Source organism: Galeopterus variegatus, unplaced genomic scaffold (assembly GCF_000696425.1).
Source record: "Galeopterus variegatus unplaced genomic scaffold, G_variegatus-3.0.2 Scaffold319, whole genome shotgun sequence".
Lineage (NCBI taxonomy): Eukaryota > Metazoa > Chordata > Mammalia > Dermoptera > Cynocephalidae > Galeopterus > Galeopterus variegatus.
The window spans coordinates 6,958-14,587 of NW_007726430.1; positions in this window are offsets into that span (position 1 = coordinate 6,958).

Sequence of the window (7,630 nt, forward strand, 5' to 3'; positions counted from 1 at the left end):
TAGATTTCTGGCAGCAAATACTGGTTTCTGAGAGCTCCTAGCATAAACTGGAGCTGTCCCTGTGGAAAATTCCACATGACAGAAAGCATGGCCCCATCAGGAAGAAAGACTCAGCTGGGGGCATCAGGGGACATGGTTTTGCCATTCAGCAGCTCTGTGGCTCTGGGTAAGTCCCTTCCCTCTGTGTGCCTCGGTCTAAAGTTCAGGAGGTTAAAGAGATCTGTGGTTCCAAACCCTGAATGTACACCAGGGAAGCTTTTTTAAAAGCAGATTTTCAGACCCCACCTCCAAAAATTCTGATTCAGCAGGATGCAGGGGACACAGGAACCCTCCTGCACGTCCTCCCAGGGTGCTCAACTCCCTGGCTGCACTCAACCTGTGGTTTCAGGCATCCCAGGGCATCCCACTGTCCAAAGGGGAGCAGGCGGGAGGGAGGGTCCCCAGAGGCCCTGACCTGGTGGATGTTGTCTTCACCCCCACAGGGCAAGCATGGCTGGGTACCGCCTGCCTTGGGGCCAGCAGGAGCAGGCAGCGCAGAGTGAGATAGACTTAGGGAAATCTTCTCCTTACTTTTCCTGCCAAGTTCTTACCTTTGAGGTTTTGGAAATCTGAAAGGAATGTCTTCTTTCCATGAAAATGTGCTGGAAGACCACTGCACACACACGTGTGTACCGCCCCGTGGAAGCCAGCCTGAGTTGGCCTGGGTGCAATGGCAGCGACCTCCCTGCCTCACCCACTCCAGGGGCCCTCCTGCCCTCTGCTGCCTCCCCAGCCCCCCCTCTGCACCATCACCAGCATTCAGTGAACACCCTGAGGTGTCCGAGTGCTTTGCATGTATTATCCAATCTTATCCTCACAGCAACCCCGTGAGCTAGCCAGTATTGTTGCCCCCATTTTGCAGATAGGGTTACTGAGGCACAGAGAGGTTCAGTAATTTGCCCAGGGTCACCCAACTAAGAACCAGTGGAGCACAGCTTCACACTCAAGCAGGGAGGCTCCAGAGACTGAGCTTGGAGACCCTCTTTGTCTTCTCGTTTAGGGATGTGTTAACTACATCTAGCAGAGCCCTTTTTCCAATGGAATCTTACATTCAACCCTAACGCAGTCAGGTGCCGCATAATGACATTTTGGTCAGTGACAGACTGCATATATGACAGTGATCCCATAAGATTATAATGGCTTATACCATATAGCCTGGATGTGTAGAAGGCTATACTATCTGGGTCTGTATAAATATACTCTGTGATGTTTGCACAACGATGAAATTGCCTAAGGACACGTTTCTCAGAACATACCCTCAACGTCGAGTGATGCATGGCTGCATAAGACACAGACAAAAGCAAAGCCACTCTGGTTGAAGAAGAGGGCCATCAGTCATCCTGCCTCCGCCCTCGCCCTGTGCAGAGAGACTTCCTCAGAGCACTAGGGCTCCGCAGAACTGGGTCTGAGAGTCAGTGATCTCCTCCCACCCCATGTTGCAGATAAAGAAGCAGACACTCAGAGAGGGAACGTGGCTTGCCCAGGGTTACACAGCAGGCAGTGGCAGAGCTACTGATACAGGCAGCATCCAGACTCGCACAGGACCTCCTGGGCAGCTTGGGGAAAGGACCCTGCTCGCCTGGCCTGTCCACCCTGAGCACCTAGTTGGCAGAGCAATTATGACCCGAGTTAACCCCCAACAGGAGGCTTAATTGGGGGTTTTATAAATTCGACTGAAGGGTTGTTGCTAAGGAACGGCTGAATCCACAAGTGTGTTCATTTGTTCACTCGACAAACATTACCATCAGCCAGGTATTATGCGGCTCACAGGGGACCGTGGTGAGTGGTGTGGACAGTCCTGTCCTTCCCCACATGCTCACAGCCCAGAGGGAAAGACTGACAATTAAACAAGATCGGGATGCAGAGGGCTGGCTGCTTTGATGGGAACTGCAGGCTGCTCTGGCAGCCCAAAGAGGGGGCTCCTAGGCTAGTGGGGGGACGGGGGATCAGGAGAGACTATTGGAGAAAACAGTTTCCATTTTAGTACTGAAGGATGAAGCAGCATCAGCCCGGCCAAGAGAAGGGAAAAGTGTGCCCAGCAGAGGGATCAGCATGTGCGAAGAATGAACAGGGTGAGTTTGAGGACCAGAAGAGGTTCAGTGTGGCTGCGGCAGAGAGCCCATGGCAGCGGATGGCGAGAAATGAGGCTGGAGAGGTGGGCAGTCCAGGCTGCACGGGGCCAGGTCGTGGAAAGGCGTGTGGCCTTTGCTCTACAGGAGTTAAATGATTAGTTGTTTGTTGCTGTCATTGTTTTAATTCCCCTGGCTTCTGTATGGAGGGCCCTGCGAAGGAGGGGTGGGAGATGCTGGGAGACCATTAGCAGGAAATTGTGGTGTCCAAGGAACAGACGGTGGTGACCTAATGTGATGACACTGGGAAGAATGGACGGTCTGCCCATATCCATGCTCACCTCTCTCCTCAGCATCCTTTTCCCAGCAGGTGACAAGTCTGGCTAATGACATGGCCAGCTGTAAAGCAAACCACTTCCAGAATATCCCACACTCTCTCTCATCCCGCAGACCCCTGGATGGAAATGCCAGGGGAACCCTGGGAGCCTCATGGTAGAGATGGCCGAGTCTCTTCAGTATGAGTCCCTGAGCCCCACCATCCCGCTGAGCCCCACTGGACTGTCACAGGAGGGACCCACATGCCCGCCCTCACCTGCAGCTGCCCTGAGACATCTCCCTCCCCCTCACACCAACCCGCACCCCACCCTACGCAGCCAATGCAGCTCCCCCGTCCTCCCCCTGCCTTCCCCTCGCCATACTCCTTTATTATGTAGAGTGACCGGGCCCCTCTCTAATAAGGATCCTTTCGCGAGAGGAGAGAGGAGCAGGCTGCAGAGAAGAGGATCTATAAACACTCCCACATTAGTAATGTTCATGCATCCCGTACATGCCTGATCATTCATTGAGCTAGTAATCCAGGTTTTTTCTCCCTGCATTTTCCCCCTTTTCTCAACCCACCTCCCATTCGAGCAGGTAGCATGTGCCTTAGCAGAGGCACTTGTAAGGTAAAAACACTGATGGGGTTTCTTGACTTTTGTCTTCCAGAATCCTGTGTCCTGGTGGGGGAGGACAGAGAAAGGGAGAAAGCCTTGGGGGTCCTGAGAGCAGAGGGTCCCTGCCCTACTTCACAACAGCCTGCCAGGGAAAAGGCTCGACCCCAGGGAGGAACGGGTGTCTGGGGCCTCTCAACAGGGGAACTGTTGGTGTCTCACCGAGAGTCCTCTGCCCCAGGCATGCCATGGAAGGAGCAGGAAGGGCTGGGGCACAGTGGTGTCAGCAGTGGTCCCACAGAGGTCCCTGCCTCTGTGACAGGGCCCAGGACGGGCCGGAGGTTCCCCGGGAAGATCGGAGGCGACTTTTTCTCTGCTAGTTCAGCAGGGGCATGATGCCTGAAATGCAGCTGACTGATTAAAAAGAGAAAGTGGTTTTTTCCTCGCAGCCTGGGTCAGCGCCCTGAGCTTCTTACACCTTACATGTTTATTACAGATAACTTCCCCCTGACACTCGTTGCATTCGAGGGCAGCTGTCAGAGGGCAGGCTCTCCCCAGGAAGGCCCCTCCTGCAGAAGGTTTGAGCAAGCAGGCCAGGGATCCCAAACACAGTCACACATCCAGTCTGCCCTAGGGATGAGGCCAGGAGCCAGCATCAGTGTCACCTTCCAGCTCCTATCCCTCCAGCCTGTCTCGCTGCCTCCCTCCCCACAGCCCTTCTTTCCCGGCCCATGGGCAAAGCAAGAGTCCTGGAGATCAGCTTCCACCTGGCATGGCCCTTGGTCTGTCACCACTTCCCTGGCAGCCCAGCATCTCCACAGAGTCACCCCCCGCCCCCATCATGTCTGCCTGCCCACAGCTCAGCTCTGCAGTCCTCAGACCAGCCCCAGCCAGGGCCGGGAGTCAGTCCATCCTGTTGGCGCCTGAATCCCACATCCCCCTGTTACAATAAAGATCCCAGCGGGAGCCTGGATCTCACGGAGGAGGAGAACAAGCTGAAGGACGAAGTACTTGCTGCCGGGCGTCTACCCTGGCACTCTGCGCCTCTTTCAGAGGACTCGCGTGCACACACTCGCACACATGCTCACACTCACATACACGCAATCAAACACACTGATACTCATTCACACTCGCAAACTCACACAATCCCACACTCGCAAAATACGCTCCCATGCGCACCCACACTGGTGCTTACAGACACGTTCACTGTCTCGCAGGCACACACGCTCACACTCACATGTGCTCACACATATCCTCACACTCGCATGCACCTGCATACCCATGTGCTCACACCTGTTCACATGCTCACTAACATCCTCACATTCACACACATCTCCGCACACTCACAAAGACACACATGCTCACGTGCATATTTACTCACATCTGCACACATTCGTGCACCCACACGCATAGGGTGTGTTCCAGCCCTGCCCGCTCTCAGGTGGCTTGCTTGCTCTCAAGCTGCAGGCAGCTGCCAATACCATGCCATGTCGGGAGAATGTGAGGGACAGATTCACACTCAGGGGGCGCTGATGTGGTCCTCACCTTTCAGGGGAGCGTCCGGAACACCCAGCGCACAGGCTGACGATAGAAGGACGGCACTGCAGGCTGCCCGAGGAGCAGGTAGGAGAGCTGGAGGCAGGGAGGAGCATCGCCTCTCTTGCCTGGACATGGGTCCTTTCCTGAGCATGCCCAAGCCAATCCCGATTTTCCCAGGTCCTCTTAATAATTTTTCTGTAAGCTGCCTTTTGTGGAAGAATCACAGTGTGCCCAGAACCTTGCCAGGGACTCCACCATGCACCCTCCAGCAATCCAAGGTGGGTGTTGTTCTATATCCACCACCCCCCGCCCCACCAGATGCCATGGAGAATCAGACCCAAGCGGCTATGGTTATGAATGCAGGGCAGAGCCAGGGGGGTTCAAACCCACCCTGTGGCTCAGCTCACAGTCTGAGAGGCTCCGAGGTTTCCGCATCAGCTGGCTGCCTGCCCTCCCTGTAGTCTCAGTGTCACTCACCACGTCCCCCACACAGACTCCTCCAGCCCATGCTGGCAGAAACAGAGGTCAGATCCACATCCTCTGTCCATCATACCCCCACTCGTGGTCCCCAATGCCCCCCACCACAACCACGGGCCCAGCCAGACTCCAGGGCAGGGAAGGAGGTGCCCACTGGTTTTGGCAGCATCAAGATCTCCAGGAGCTCATTCAAGAAAAACTCAGGCAAGGACACACAGCTGGTGAGATGTGCCTTTTCATTTTAAAGGAGACAGTGCTTCTCGGATCTCGCCTGTGCCGCGCGGGTCATACAAAGTGATAGTAAATAACTAAATAAATAAAATAAAATAAAATTCTAATACTCAGTGCTTGTGAGCATATGATGAAATGGGACATTTTCACTACCTTAAATGAGATTCCCACGTAGAGTGCTCAGGAGGGACCCTGCACATTGGAAGAGCTCAGTCAATCTCAATAAATACTTAGTGATTGAATAACCACACTCTTACATCTGTTAATTCTCTAGTTCCTCCTTTTGACAAGTGGGGAAGCCTGGGGCTATTAGGTGACTTGCTCAAGTCACACAGTTGGTAATGTAGGAGTCAGAATTAGGAATGTTTTCTCCTCCTCCTCTCTTCCTGGGAGACTTGTTCTTGCTCTCTCAGAACACCAGCATGGGACACACCTGGGCACTCCCATACCACCCACTCCTATGAGGCCCCACCTGCCCACCCATCCAGCAGCCCCTGCCCACAAGGCCTGCCTAGCTTAGCTGCAACCTCAGCACTCTGGGACCCCAGCTCAGATCCCCCGGCCTCCAGATATCTTCTCCTCTAAGAGGTGAACCGTAGGACAGGAGGGAAAGGTCCACCTTGAGATGGTCCCACAGGGTGGCTCTTGGGAAAGAAGCTATGGGAAGGCAGCCCAGGGTGTTGTCCAGGCAGGAGCTGGGGTGGGGGCTGTCAGGACATCCTCACTATAAGAACAAAAGGCCCTGACCTGGGGTGCCAGCAAAGGTGCTCAGGCCACAACCACCCAGCAAGGACCTCACAGGCAGGAGTCTCAGACACTGGAGAGGGGGGCCCACTCTGATCACACTAAAGGCCATAATGAACATGGGCTACTCCCTTCACATTCTCCCCGATGGACACACCAAGATAGGTCCCACCGACCTCCCCTAGAGCCCACCCCTTCCCTTATTCTCCACCCAATGAGCTTACAGAGGCAGAGTCCATGATCCAGATCTAAGCCAATCAGCATACTACATCCCTGACCACAGTGATTGGTTCAGGATGGACACATGACCTAAACAGATCCAATCAGAACACAGCTCAGGACTTTCCTTGGGAACACTGAAACAAGGACTCTAGCACCAGATTTCAATCTGGAGCCCCAGATTGGCACCCATTTGGGGGCCAGAAAGAGTGTTCTCCAGACTGGAACACCACCAAGAAACAATTAAAAGCTTAGGCTGGGAAGCTGAGTCCTGATCACGTGCTTGAGTGTAGATCAGGCTTTGCCTGAAGCTGGACTGTGTAGTACAAGAGACTAAAAAATCCTGTGTTTTGCTTAAGCAAGTTTAGGTTGGGTTTTCTATTACTTAAAACCAAGAGAATCCTAAACGATCCACGGCAGAGCTGTCCAAATACACACCCAAGATGAGAGTTTGGCCCTCCTACCGCTGATGTCAAAGGGTACCTTTTTATCCCAGACGGGTCTGCCTGTCCCTCCCCTCTGAGGCCCCAGACCCATTGGCTGGCAGTCTGCTGGCCCAGGACCTCTGCTCCTGACACATGCACACCCTGAACACAGGCACACGGATGCCACACACAGTACTGGGTGGACTTTTATTTTAAAGTCAAAGGCACAGCCTGGATGGGCTTAGGCAGTGAGGGTGGATGCCCAGCCCAGACCCCCAAGGCCCCACCCCCCAGCCAGGAGCAGCTATGCCAAAGGGAGGAAGTGGGTGAGAAGGGGACCTCTCCTTTTAGGGGGCTGCCTACCTCCTTCCTTAGCCCCAATAGGGGAGAAGCAAGTGTCATAAAGTGAGGAAGAAATGCTTTGGGAGTCCCCCAGAGCCTCTCCCTCAATCCCCCAACACAGGTCTTTGGTGGACATAATTGCACAGACAGTCCATAAAGTGACAGCTGGAGGGGTACCCCCCCCAGGAGCAGGGCCTCAGAGGAGAACAGGGGAGGGGCCTCAGTTTCTCCCCTGTGGCAACTCAGTGCTTAGAAATGGGGGAGGAGACCTTCCCTGTTGGAGCAGTCCCCTGAGAGGGGCCTTCTGCCCAGATGAGGCAGTGTTTGCGAGAGGGGCCCCCCACACCCCACTCCCCAGCAGGCTCCCTCCTTCCCTGCATCTCTAACTCTATCCGGGAAGACATAAAAAATTATCTGCTTATAAAAATACTTCTGTCGGGGAGGAGCGGGTAGGGGATGGAAAACCCTGGGGATCAGACCGGAGCTTCTGGCAGAGGCCCAGAGGCAGAGAGCTGGGCACCCAGGTCACAACCCCTATGGGGACGGGGGTGGTCACAGTGGCGGGGGCTAGGAGGGGGGCAGCGGGCCGTTGGCTCGGCGGGGGGCCCCCTTGGCG